Source organism: Triturus cristatus, chromosome 3_2 (assembly GCF_964204655.1).
Source record: "Triturus cristatus chromosome 3_2, aTriCri1.1, whole genome shotgun sequence".
Classification (NCBI taxonomy): domain Eukaryota; kingdom Metazoa; phylum Chordata; class Amphibia; order Caudata; family Salamandridae; genus Triturus; species Triturus cristatus.
In genome coordinates this window covers 822,334,977-822,349,233 of record NC_140584.1, presented here as the reverse complement: position 1 = coordinate 822,349,233, position 14,257 = coordinate 822,334,977, and the positions used below count along the sequence as shown (strand labels likewise).

The 14,257-nt window shown below is 42.5% G+C and overlaps 1 protein-coding gene across 3 annotated transcripts in view; it reads right to left on the bottom strand.

Moving 5' to 3' along the window:
• Positions 1–14,257, bottom strand: part of HYCC2 (hyccin PI4KA lipid kinase complex subunit 2) — a 566,375-nt gene that overhangs the window by 319,579 nt on the left and 232,539 nt on the right. The window contains exon 1 of one of the 3 annotated variants that reach the window (XM_085649027.1): positions 8,365–8,535. The exons of the other annotated variants lie outside the window; for them this stretch is intronic. The gene's annotated coding sequence lies outside the window, so the exon portion shown is untranslated. Of the gene's footprint in view, positions 1–8,364; positions 8,536–14,257 lie in introns of those variants that run through there. 3 annotated transcript variants of the gene reach the window in all.

The following is a 14,257-nucleotide window of genomic DNA, read 5'->3' as shown; positions in this document are numbered from 1 at the left end:
AGAGTGGCACTATCACGCAACACCGGAGTGCTCCATAAAGCCTCAATACCAGCCTCCGAGTGTTTGCAGTGTTAGGGGTTCGGCGTCCCACCTCCCCCAGTGTTTCCTCCCCACTGCGGTCAAAGTACCATAAAGTAGGAACTACCCTGCTGGAAGGTCAAACTCTGCCCTGAGGTCCTCTAAGGAGCGTACCTCCTCATTTACATATAATGCACCTACTGTATCCCTGCCTGCTGCTAGCCAGTCCTGTAGTCAACCCCATTCAATAACTCACATATGCATAAGCAGGGCCTGAAGTGGCCAACATCAGGGACCTAGGCGTACATGTTTGAATTCTCTGTAGCGCTCTCAGCCAACAGTATCTGACCACAGAGAGGTCATGTCAGACCACAGTTCGCATCAAGTAAAAAGGTCCATAGAATAACAAACTCGGGTGCTTCAGGAGAGCTAACGTCTTCTGCATCCTTCAGTCTCCGAAACCATCGCATGCACCAATGCCACTCTGTTCTTCTCTTAACCAATGTTTTGACTCATCCAATCCTGCTCCAAATCACTTGTGCCTGTGGGCTGGCACTCGTTAGGTAGTTAGATTTGGGATGCATGGTTTGATAACAAGCACCCACAGTGAAAGTGAAAAAACAGAAGGAGAGGTGAAGGGTATGGCAGTGTAAGTCACTACCCTAACGTGGCACAAACACAAAAAGTGGTAAGATGGCTGCTTATGAGCAATCTACGTGGTGTAGTTCATGCCTACATTTGTTGGGTCCAGTACATGATTCCAGATTAAGGGGTGATTAAACTTGGTCTCCTAGCTGGTAATTTCATCCTTAATGGAAGAGGAAATCTCACACACTTAGTAGTGTCATGCTTCATCCCTCGGAATCCTCTTCCCACCCTGGAAGGGCAATGTCACCAGGGCAGACTCAACCTGTTCAAAGATAGTAATGGACTGAACCTCCTCAAAGACTGTAACGGATTGACCATCCCAGTCAAACTCTTCATGCAGGTCTGCAAGTCACACAAATGGCATCAGGCAGATAGCAATGATTTACCAGTGGCCTGAGGAGGGTGGAGCCTCCATCAAGTCCAAGCTGTAAAGAGGATAACAGAGTGCCACCACAGTAGAGTTCAGGTGACTAGAGCTCCTCAATATGTAAATACAGGAATGATAAACCCGTCTCAGTGCTGGTCAACCTGATGTAAGTGAAGCACAGTTCCTGTTATTGTCCCAAAACTCTAATACTACCCTCAAAAGTGGGATCCTTTGGAACTTACAGTTGAGAGAAGAGGCAATCCCAATAATACAGGTTGTATACAGAACACGCTGAAGCAAAAGTCTACCCCGCCTACACTACCATTCTCAGGACAAACATACTGGCTCCCGATTTTCAGAAGGGGAGACAAATGAGTTGTGCTGTAGCTGAAGACGGTAAGCATCGGATTGGCAGAAAAACAAATACAGCACTGAAACTATTTAAAACATTTAAATGAGTACATTTTGCCTACACCTCTGGCTCAGAGTTGTTAATTTTGACTAGGGGTTTTCCACCTAAGCCCCGGTAATGCACCTGGAAGCTTCCAAAAGATCTCCACTCAGACGTGCCCTCCTGGGTTATACATTAAACATTGGTCAGACTTGCACCCAGGGCATCCTAAGACGAACTTTGAAAAAAGTGGGCAGGGTACTGTCCTGTCAGAATGAGACTGATCAGGTCTGCTCGCATCCATCACTCTACTGCCCTCACCCCTCAATGAAGGTTGAGGCATGCATTTTACATCCCAGAGGATACTACAGGGATGTGTTTAAATGAATTCTTCATCCTATTTACGCACGGACCTTCAATTTAATTCTCACAAAGTTATGCGGTTTTTAGGCCATCATACACAAGAACCCTAGCAGAGGGAAAGCAATATAGTGTCGAATGGGGCATACCGTTCTTTCATTGCCAAGTCGGCAAGCCTTGGCAGGTGGTGCATTTTTTCAGTCACAGCATAGCTCTTTTCTTAAATACTTAAACTCTGAGTTGCAAAAACGATGTTAAATGGTTAAGGAAGAGCAGGTCTAGCAGCTGCTTCCTATGAACCCCGCACCCAGGGTAGCACTGTCCAATCCCTCTGACTGCTTCTTCATCTTCCTCTTATCCAAAATGGCGTTCAATTTAAACTAAATGTTTCTGATGGAAAGTGTCACATCCTGTCTCAGCATGCCCTGGAGATGCAGGCTGGATGAACAGGATACTATTTGTCGCCCTTTCGAGCTGGCAGTAAAAGCAGTTGCATATGTCACACCGCATGATGAGCATTTGCCAGTCCATCTTCAGGCTCCTCAGCACAGCGACAGGAAGCTTAAAAGACCTCGGTGCTGAGGAGTAGCAGCAGGTCCTCTCCTTGCCACAATCCACTGAAGAAAAGATCGGAGTCAACTTACCAAGCTCCTAATGGGGGGGGATGGGAGGGGGTGTAGTTAGCTTTGTCCTGATGTATTACTCTGAGCTTAGCTGGGTATAGTAGCATGTATTTTAAGTTCACTGCCCGGAGCTTCTGCTTCACACCACCGAAAGACATTCTCAGTTGCTGGACTGGTCGAGTGTAGTCAGGGAAAATCCGGATAGTGTGTTTTTCAAAGGCTGGATCGCCATTGCGTCGAGCCTCCTGGAGAATGTGGCCTCGGTCCCTGTAGCTGAAGATCTTGGCTATGATGGTGCGGGGGCAGCCCCTATTGGGGAGGGAGAGCCAGCACCCTGTGAGCCCATTCGATCACAAAACAGGAGGAAAGAGGTGTTGAAGGGAAAGCAATCTTCATCCACTTCTCTAGAAATAGCTCAGGGTCACGTCCCTCCGCCCCCTCCAGTAAGCCCACAAAGCGGAGGTTACATCTGCGGCAGCGCCCCTCCACATCCTCCGCCCGGCGCACCAGTGTGGCCGTTTTTTCCGCTGGAACAACTATTTAAATAAACCTATAGAGGACCAGGAGATGAAGGCGGCAACTAGACAATTTAAATGGGAAAATTCACCAAGACCTGATATGTTTATGGCAGTGTTGGTACAGATCCTTAGAGGGACCACTACTCCCCATGTTGACAAGCCTCTTTAACTCCTTTACAGAAGATACAGGGATTACATCATTGGTGAGGGAGACTAACCTCACACTGATCCCAAAACATGAAAAAGTCATCAGGGAAGGCACATCATATCGGCCAATGACATTGTTAGTTAGATGCCAAATGTTCACAAATAAATTGACCAACAGGCTACATAAATCCATGCAAAATCAATGCTGATGAATCCAGATTTATTAGAGGATGTCAATCACATGTTAATATAAGACAGAAAAAGGCAAACATGAAAAAAAGAGACCCGGTGGTACTACTTTCCCTGAAGCCAGAAAAAGCTTTGACCGAGTGAGTTGGGACTTCTGAGGTCAATTGGTATCTTACTCCTGATAGTCTGAAGGAGATCTACTCCAACACAATGTGAGAATGTTGGAGATGTGGGGACGTGGATGGTTCAACCTTGCACATCTAGTGGTCATGCATTCAATTGAGCACTTTTATAAAGAGGTACTCGGTATAATTAGACAAATAGTGGGCTTCCCCATACAAGATACACTAGAAGTAATAATCCTAGAACTCAGAGAGAAGAGAGCAAAATGCAGGAAGTGAGCGATACAAATACCAGTGAGCCACATTCTGATTACTAATGAATAAGTAACTGCAGCAGACTGGAAAAAATCTGAAACACTCACATCATTGAGATGACACTCCGAGCTATGGATGGCATTAGTGATGGAAAAAATAACTTATGAAATCAAATAGCAACACAAGAAAGTCAAACAGATTCACTAATAGCTGGAAGAAGCCAGGGGGCCCTGATGTCCTCAGGTGGAGACGTGAGATGGAGAAGTGGGCGGGTTGCGAGAGCAGGGTCCAGCTTCGGAATGCACGGCGGGGAGTGGGCAAGCCGGAGAAAGCCCAGGCATGGGAAGGGCTGGTGGTGGACTTAACGAGAATGGGCAGGGACTCGGAGGCTTCCACACCAGAGAGACTCCAACGCGTGGAGCACCTCCAGGGGCCGGATTGAGGAAGGATACCCCAGTAGAGAAGTGAGAATGGGAGCGATTCATAGCATCAACACACACGGGTGAGGAAGGGGGTGACAACAGGCAGCTCTGGAGCAGCATCACTATCCACGCCTGTAGTACCAGGCAGCATAATAATCGAACCGATCAATACTCAAGGGGAGACAGCAGTGCCGGGAGGGGGTTGGTGGGGGTAGTTGTGGTTGATGCCTTATTGTAGGGGGCAAGGGAGGGGGGTGCATCCAATGAACTTAGTACATAGCTAAGGGGAATACTGTGATCTTCCAAGTTATCATGAACAGATGGGGCACGGCGAGGGCACCGACAGGATCAACATGTCAAATGTGTCATATTGCCCACTCCCTGCCAATGTATACTGCTACCTTAAAGGAGTTTGAAGTCCGCTACATAAAAGGCAATAAAATTTGTTTAAAAAAAAAAACAAGAAACTCAAACGGATATGGAACTGGTTATACATAGCTAATGAGCATTTAGGATTTTACCACCAGACAGCAAAGATTAAGAGCATTTGATCTGAACTAATAATGGGTATTAATTACTTCGAACTCAAAGAAAAAAGACAATGGAAAACTGGGGCCGAGGACACTTAAGCAATTTTCCATCCCTTTCTCTGTTCTGCTTCTGATCTGCATGCCAGAGAGGAAACTCTTCCATCCTTGTGGCCTACTCCACCTGTACCAGCTCCACTTGCATGTCTCCAAAAGGAATGAGTGTACACCTGTCAACTCTTCAGACCCTGCCCCCTCCACCGTGGGAGGTCACCACCATGGAGCGATCCATCGCTCCACCTCTCTTTGCCTTTCAGAGCTCATCAATCCTATTTTGGCTACCTTTCTGTCAGTGGGGGTGCAGACAGCATTGTATTAAATACAGCATGCATGATCTAGTCCATCCGATAAATTGCAGATTCACCACCAGAGACTGTACATATGAGAAACTCACTACAGCAAAATGTCAAAGGGCAAGCATGTGTCATATGCAGTCAGTTTTGCATACACATTTCAAATTCTTTATCTACGTGAAGTACTAAAGGTCCAAATTTGAGATAGGTTTATACTTTTATTGTAACTACATGTTTAATTGGCCTTGTATATGTTATCTCATAGCAATTTCAGTGATGCGTACATTAAAGTGATATCAATAATTTTTTTTTTTATATCTTTATTGGCATTTTCAATTTTTCAATATACACATTTTCATAAAAATATGTAGAGGCAGGACAGTCCCAAAATTAAATATCAGAAGAATCACAAATTATAGCAACGTCCACCTTCTCAGTGCACGATCCAGAGCACCTAGTGCCATATAATGATCAGTGTGGGATCAGTCACCAATATTTCAAAATGCCCAAACAACATAAAAATCAACATCAATCAATTTAAGGATACCCAACTGGGGCAAAGAAAAAAGGAAAGAAAAAAAATTACCAAACAAATGAAAGACCTGAAGCTGAGAAGGAATCACAGCAAATAGTTTCAGTGCAGCTAGTGGTGAGGACACAGTATATGATATAGTGACAGCAGTGGACCAGCAGGTTAACACTCAAGGAAGGGTCCTATAGCTGGAACTAAGGTTACTGCCCCCAGATTCGCAATTAGTTAATCAACGCTACTCCCGCTCAGCCTGTAGACGCGTTGCGCTGTCTGGGCACCAAGTCAACCGAGACGGCGATACAAGTTAGGACACCCCTGGGCGCGCGCCCGCAAAGTGATATCATTCATATGCTACAGTGGGTATTTGAGAATTCATGGCTATATCTCCTAGAATAATTCTTAGTAAATATGAGGTCACTATCCCATGAATAATGACATATTTAAAAAGTCAACTAACATATTATGAACACCCACACGTTTATACTTCCAGAAATCTTAATGTGCTAAATTTCCTTCAAAGTTGGTTTACTTGTGTCATGCAGTACAATAAGTGGCAGCTTGACAGATCCAAGTGCAAAGGTACAACGCTAATTTCTGCTTTCTCCATATTCCATCAGTGGTATTCTGTATATTCAAAAATGATGGTTTGAAGCCCACAAAACCTCATTTCAGTGCCAGTTCTATGATAAACTGGTGTCAATGCATTATTTGTGCCCCACAAACATACGATCCTCATCTGATGAAAAGAGTCTGTAGACTATATTGAAATTGTTTACTAATGCTGTAACCATGATCTTGTCAGCTCTGCTGAAAGGTTTCTTTGCAGTGATAGTAAGACACCGTGCATCAGGGGTAGTTAGATGTGCGGCCTTTTAAATACTGAGTTCACTTTTGAATTAAAGGTTTCACCCTTTTATGACACCGTGGGTCTATGAGAGTTGCCTTGGACCAGGCAAATTAATGGGAATGTTCTGTCCTTTTTAATGCCCATCACAAAAATATCTGATTGTGTGTGCTATCAGGGCAACTGAAGTACTCCAACAGCAGAAGGGTTGAAAGTCATGTGGGTGTGGCTCCTTATTTTATCACCCAATGAGACATAACGTTTAAAAAATAAATCAATCTCGCGCTCTCTCTCTTTCCTTTAGTCTGCAAGTTAATTCTCACACCCACAGCAGCACCATATATAAGAAAGGGTAAGTCTCTTCTATCCATGTCACATCTAAGTGAACCCTTCTAGACTAGAGTACATGTTTTGTGTGGACTGTAGGAGCAAATGCACAGCTCCTGTAAGTAAGTGAGATAAGGGTTGCCCCCTTGAGCTGAATTGCTTCCTACAAACGACTCAAGCTTTATTATAGCCCAACAGATGTGTGTCTTTGTATATGCCTGTATTGAGTGTCCTAACCCATTAAACCTAGACCTGTTGTCTTTGCCAGTGCTTTTTTTTTTAATAGAAACTCAAGTATTCTACTGAGGAAACTATTGATCACTTAAATGTAAGACGCGCATAGGTACTGGGGAAATTATTATTGGAATTTATTCCTGGCTTTCGTCACCTACTTGCACTTTTATCTAGAATAGAATATTTCATAAACATTCCCGCTCGCTGGATATTTTACTCCATTCCACATTGCTGCCAAATTCACAGGGAGAGGTGGCGAGAACCTTGAAGGCGCAGAAGAGATCTGCTGGAGCAAAGGCGGTGTATTTCTCTGTCCACCGTATTTGTTCGCCTGCATAATCTAGTGGGCAGCCTCCCGAGCAACATCCCATGAATCCTGCACACATGATATGTTGGGAGGCATTTGCCAGGCTGTTCAACATCTGTCCAGGTGAAGCTGGCAGGACCTCTCTATCATCACTGCTTGCCGACCCTTCTGTCTGATGAACAAGTGCTGGGTCCGTGTAGGAAATCTAGCACAGTGAGGTTAAAATATCTAGGTCAGTCGGGTTCATTTACAATATTAAAATTCAGACTGCCTCTTTCCTTTACACAATCGGACATATGCCGAAACAAAAAATAGAGCCATATAAAAGACCTGTAGCAGCGTGGTACTTTTCTATGTTTGTCCTCATATTAACTTCAGGCTCCATGGTGATTTTACCCCTGTACCTTCCCAGTTCTGGGTCCTTAAATATGAAGAAAGCTATTTGGGAGACAATCCTGTCAGGGCAGTAGTCAGTATGAACTAATCATAGGACCGTTAAATTACAGCACTTATCTTTATCGCTGAGGTCAATCAAAATATGGAGTTCTAGAGTGCTAACCAGATCTTCTTTCCTGAGCCGATGTCAAGAAGCGCTTTCCGTTTTACCTCCTTTTCCAAGTCTATAACTCTGGTGGATCCTGCTTTGACCATGTGCTACATGTCTGACCAGCATATTTAGATAAAATGGCAGCATGGTACTTTGACCGATTCTTCAGTCATACTTATTTGTTTGAGACCTCATTTGTCCCCGTGTGGCCACGACAGAGCACTTTATTCTATTTACACTGCGCATAGCTATACTTCTGTGGCAGTGTTGTGCTTGGTCAGTGGGCATACAATATGTATTCGGCATCTTCTCTGTGGCTTCCGGTACTTGGTTTCTTACAAATGTGAACACTTCTGACTACTTTCAGGCAGTTTGGGTACTTGTAAGGGATACTGAGGGGATATGCGATGCGAATACTACTGCAGGGGTCAAAGGCAATTGGAGATTGGCCAGGATGCCAATCCAAGCTCAGCTTTTCAATCAAATGCTTTGTTATTAATAATTTGTATATGTACAACAAATATTCATATTTTATTAAGCACATTCCACTCTGTATAAGCATTTAAGGATATGAATAAATCATTATAAAATCGAGTGAACTATCATTCACTCGTCATACCCAAGAGGGTTCACCTTATTTTCTGGAAGTTCACTTCAGTTTCCCTGGCTTTCATAGTAACTCATTCCAATGCAGCTAATGATAGCATCTCTTCACCCCAGCTTCAATGTTCAGTTTCCAGGTCGATTTACAGTCTGTGAGCTCCGAATTCTTTCCAGCAGCGAAGGCCTTCATGATCTACGGTTCTGTAGGTAAGGGCTCTGGATAAAATGTGGAAACAGAAGCAGTCCGGTTCAGATAAGGGCTGGAGTGTAAGTATGTAGGTGAAGTAGATCATTTAAATTAACACACGGATGATATTTCAGGAGTATCAGAGTCGGTCAAGTTTACTGATAGAATAGAATATCATCACACAGTTCTTCAATTTGTGGGCAGTTCAACAGATGCTTAGATGTACCCTTGTCTATATTATTTTCTGTATTACAACTCCAGCACTTATAGGAACAGCTTCAGTTTCCATATTTTATCCAGGCTCTTGTGTAGCTTACGGCTTCTTCTGAATTCAACATATGGCCAGTTCAATCCAATGATACAATTTTTTGGGCCAGATGTACAACCCTAAATAGCGGTCGCAAACGGGCAATTGGCCCGTTTGCGACCACAATTTAGTGCTTAGCCATGTACAAACCTAATTTTGTGAATCAGTAAATTTTACCGCTTCGCAAAATGAGGTTTGTGACTTGCTATTAGGAAGGGGTGTGCCAAGGGCCTCCCTTCCAAATAGCAACTCGCATTTGTATGTATGAATGTTTTGCGACCGCAGGTGCGGTCACAAAACACTTGCAATTTACCTCTCACGCCCAAATTTGAATGGAGTTTTGCTTGTCATCCCAGCACTGGATTATGAAAGCAAGATTTGTCCCCTACTGCTGCCCATAGGGGTGGTTAAAAAAGTCCTGACCAAACAAGCGAAGATCTTGTCAGCGGAACATGATGCAGCAGCCATGAAAAATCTCTCCCATTGTAGCTGGGCGTCAAAGCTCTATGACCGTAAAACCCTACCACACTATCCATTATCCTCCAAGAAGCCACCAGTGAAACACCTCCTAATGAGACTACGTTTTGGCCTAATCCCCCTGATGGCGTACAAGTACGGCCAGAGGTACAAGGCAGACGCGCCCTCTCAGTGTCAATTTTGCAGCAATGGGGAAGAAAATCTAATTCATGTCTTGTGCATCTGCAGAACCTTATTCCCTTTGCAAACCTTTTGGTTGCGTCCAATTTGGTGGATCCTCAACGTGCGGACAGGTCAAGAAGCCCTAGAGGAGTGTATGAAGGGTGACTCAGCTCAGATGACCGCCTGTTTTGTAAAATACATGACTGAGATAACCTCTATTCTACCAGTAGACAACCGGCATGAACTTCTGCCGTGCGAGCTACGATCCCTTTTTTAACAGTAACCATTTTTCAATAGAGAACGGAAAGTGCTCTTAAGTTTTCCTTTGTACGAATTGCAATGATTTTAATTAATTGTGCAATAAATAAATTATTATTATTATTATATTACTTGAAATGTACCACCTACTTTAAGTAGGTGACTGACAGCCTGTGCCGTATGTACTTACAGTATAGGACATAACCTTAGCCATATGTTGCACAGTTATATGAATAACAGAGACATACAACCATTTCTTTTATATTGGAGAAATTTAAAGGGCAGAAAAATGTTCTGCAAAAATGTTCATAGAAAGGAACCTTATTCTGCACTTAAAACTTCCACCACTTCAAATAATGACTGGGTTTACATGAATTCCATGAAACTCATCATATAAATTTTCTTCAGTTTCAAAGTGTCACGATCACAAAGAGCAGGCATCTTGCTCCTAGAGGCCTGTAGACATTGTGCCATATTGATAACTGAAAAATACAGTCATTTGTTTAATTGGGAGGAATTTAAAGTGAAGAAGCATGCTTCATAAAACATTAAGATGCAATTGGCTCAATTAAAAGTGGCGAAGAACATTAAGACTTAATGTTTCATAGAAATATTTTTCTTCACTTTAAATTTCTCCCATTTAAAAAATGACTGTATTTATCAGTTTTAAAATGGCATAGTGTCTACTGGCCACTGGGAGCAAGAGGCTGGATTTTTGTGAATGCAGCTCTTTGAAATAAGAGAAAATTAAACCAAAGAGTTAACTAAATGATTACGTTAACGCGTCATTTGAATTTTCTCCTGTTTCAAAGCATTTAGAAACATAATTTTGTTGTCATGCTCCAATACGGAGTTGACAAGGACTTTTTATTTAAGAGTTAAATACATCAGGGCTTTGGTTCTTTAAGTCTGTGCCCAGCCTGGTTCACACTTCTGACTGGGCACTGTTCATTATCAGGCCGTGTTATCTCCAGTCTGATGAGAGTAATGTAAAATAAACACAGCTTTCCCTTAACTTTAAAAGGAAAATGTGACACCATGCTTATTTAAAAACGAACTTAAGACTGCGAGCTACTCTGAAGGTGTCTGCGAGCTACTAGTAGCTTATGATCAACTGGTTGGAGACCCCAACATTAGAAGGTAATGCACGAATGACATTGCAACCCAAAAGAGAATTCATCATATGCACCCTGAAGCCTCATATATATCATTGTAGGGTTGCGGGGAGGTGGGAGACACTTTGCACATCTGGTTGGGTTGAGCACAGCTTCGGCCTTTCTGCAAGGGAGTGGCAGAAACATGGAGAAAGGTGATCGGTTTCCCACTATCTTTGGATTCACAAACCTTTGTACTTTTTAACTACAGATATTATAAACACATTTCCAAATGAGAATAGTACTTGGCATCGCAGTGCATTTCAGCAGCATAAGCGGCCATCACATTCAAGTAAGAGGTGGAACCCCCCTCTAACTCAGTGTTTTCCCAAAGGTTGGTCAATGATGGTCATAGAAAAACAGATAATCAACTTAGAGGAATAAAGAATCTCCTCTGAAGGTCACTGAAAAAGGCTTTTTAGAGTAGGTGTCAATAGGGGCAGCTTTGCTCTCTCTACCTGCAAGATGGAGGGCAATGGGTCTGTTCATGTAAGTAAATGCTTAAAACTTCAATAATCAGTAGGGCGTCAGTGTGCAGCCATATAGAGGATGGCGATATAGTGAGACATGTAAATCACTTAGAACTTGCATAGGGAGGGAGTGGGAGCTATGGTAAATGTTTTATTTGTGGGCACCAAGAGTTGCTATTTTTGAATTTCTGTGCAGTATAATAGCTTGAAAGTATATAGCAACGATTGTATTATAGATTACTGTTAAAATCCCAAACTGGTTACGAATTAGAACCAGAAGAATTTGTAAGTTACGGATAGGAGCCCAATGCATGACTCGTATAACAGGCAAGCAAACCATAACTTGCACACTAAATAATATCGGAAATAAGGCAAATGGGGATTTTCCCTTATTTTAGTTAAAGGCAGAATCACACTTTAGCACAAAATGATGCCTTTTTTGCTATTCACAATATGGTGGCTTCAAAATCGGGATTTCCATTAACACTGTGATTCTAGCACCCTGAACCCTATTTTGAGGGGTTGACATTCAACCATTTGGTAGGTTTGACTGTAGGTACAAGCAACATTTCTCATGAGAGCTAAAAAAGATGGATAAAAAAACTTTACACTCCCTTTAACCTTTCTGCCTCCACTTCACAAAACCTGGAAGTCCGACCTTAGCTGACTATAACAAGCAATTGCCAACCTTGGTCAAAGTATGTGCACATGGTCAAAAGTTATAGGCAAATCAAAAACACAGAGAGAGAGAGTGTGTGTCAATATATAGATACGAATATGACTATATCATTATTTATATGCTGCCTGATGCCTCTTTAGTCCATCACGTAGAAATGGGCACCACAATGCACCAATGGAAACATGAACTCTGTTTGAAAGGTATTTCACTCATCCCTAGTATGCAGGCCATTCGACAGTAGGCGCTGCTGGAGCTGTCCTGGGCATGTTTTCTTCCGCTCGAATCTGTCAAATCTCTTCAACTGCTGTCCTCTGAATAGGAGCTAAACCTGCCACCTGGCCTGCAGTCAGCAACATGTTACACCTGGAATGTGTGCCTTTAACAAACACCCTGCAGTGCAGGAACATCTTCCGCCTACAACTCGATCACGACTGACAAGCCACAGCGCCCTGGACTCCTGCATGATTCCTGTTTCTGATACCCACCAAAGGAAATACAGCCGAAAAAACATCACTTTCTGGGGTGCCGTTAGTGTTAAAACCCATGATCAGACCTTAGGGCGTCACGAATGCGACCACCTTTTCAAACCTGGTGGCGAATCGCCAAGTTCAATGATCAGAGGGTCAATGGCTTTAAGGTGGTAGAGAGAGAGATATGCACAGGCAACCTTTAAAGGCTAGTATGGTTACTAATACACAATTTGCCTCATCCTACAGGTATTACTTGGTTTCACTAGATCAGCGTCACTGAGCTTAATTTGGCAGAGGCCTGACTTAGTAACACGCATCTCACAGGATTGAAGCTTCCAAGAGAGCATGTTAAGCGTATCCATGTATTTGGTAAAATACCAGAAAAACGTAAATGTTTCTTTAAGCTTTTTTTTATTTTTTTAATTCTAAGGGTTCATCAAATGACAGAAAAAAGTCATGTAGAAAATTACATTTAAAAAAAAAAGAACAATGAGGGTCAAGCACATTGCTTAGACATATGCAGGAAGATAGGTACTGCGACTGAAACTCCGCCCCTCCAAAAAAACGGTCACAAAAATCCAACTTTCTAAATAAAATGCCAACTTTAAAAATGCTATTTCAAATTCGTTAAGATAGTCCCCCGTCTATGATTGGAAAAGGTAAATAAATGGGGAAAAGAATATGTGTTTCTCCCAAAACCTTGTTCCAAAGCCTGCAATTGAAGATGCACCATCTCCTTAAGACCACTAAATTAACCTGGAACATACACCACCTGCCCCAATACTCACGGTCACAATGTCACCCATGTTGAGATATATTTGTTAATTATCTTGAAAAAGTTGTTTTTGGGAAAAGTTCTAGCTCTGCGCCTCATCTTGTTTACTATAATATATTTTATCTTCATAGTAGTCTGCTGTATTTAATTATTTCTTCACATTGCCTTAAGTTCTACTTCTAGGTGGATGATTCTCAAATTTTAACTTTTCTTCTTTTTCATCTCCTACCGGACCTAGCTTCTTTCTGTCTTTCTGCTGTTGAGGCTCGATGCCTTTCCAGTTTCTCAAACTCAATCCAAAATAAACAAATACTTTTATTTTAAAATGAGGCTGACAATGTGGATGAGAGAAGTGCCAGCACGCAGGCAAAAATTGAAGAGGGTTACAAGTAAGGCAGAAGTACCTGATACGACCCACAAGACTTGGTTGAAATGAAAAGGGTTGGAGGGCTATGGATTGTGCTGCAAGGGTTCGAGCTAGGAATTAGATGGGATTAACTTTAGGCATAAAGCACAGGACTAGGGCAGAAATAAAATAAAGATGCATCAAGGCACCTAGTCTACCCAGTTGGGAAGGGGAGGATACTTTTCTCACTCAAATTATAAACTAAATATGTGTGAAAGGAAAGATAGGAGCTATGCAACTTGATAAAGTAACAGCACCAATAGTTACTCCTCCATCATTTACAGGTCGCAGCAGCGACCGCTGGACTTCAGCTTGCAACTCCTGGTAGTTGCAATTTCTATGTTTATGAGGGCATCCTGCTGTGCCGACTAAAGTAGAAGGTATCTAGGATTCCCATTTTCCCTTCACATTTTTGCTGGTTTCTGGCAAAAGGGGATGTTTTATGTGCATGGGCTATGCAATGCCCTTAGGAGCATTTAAAATAGTTGCACTTTTTTCTTAATTTAGCAAATCCAGAGCTATATTTTAAAGTATATTTTCATTTGGGATGGAGTCAACTGAGGCCATAACAAAAGAAA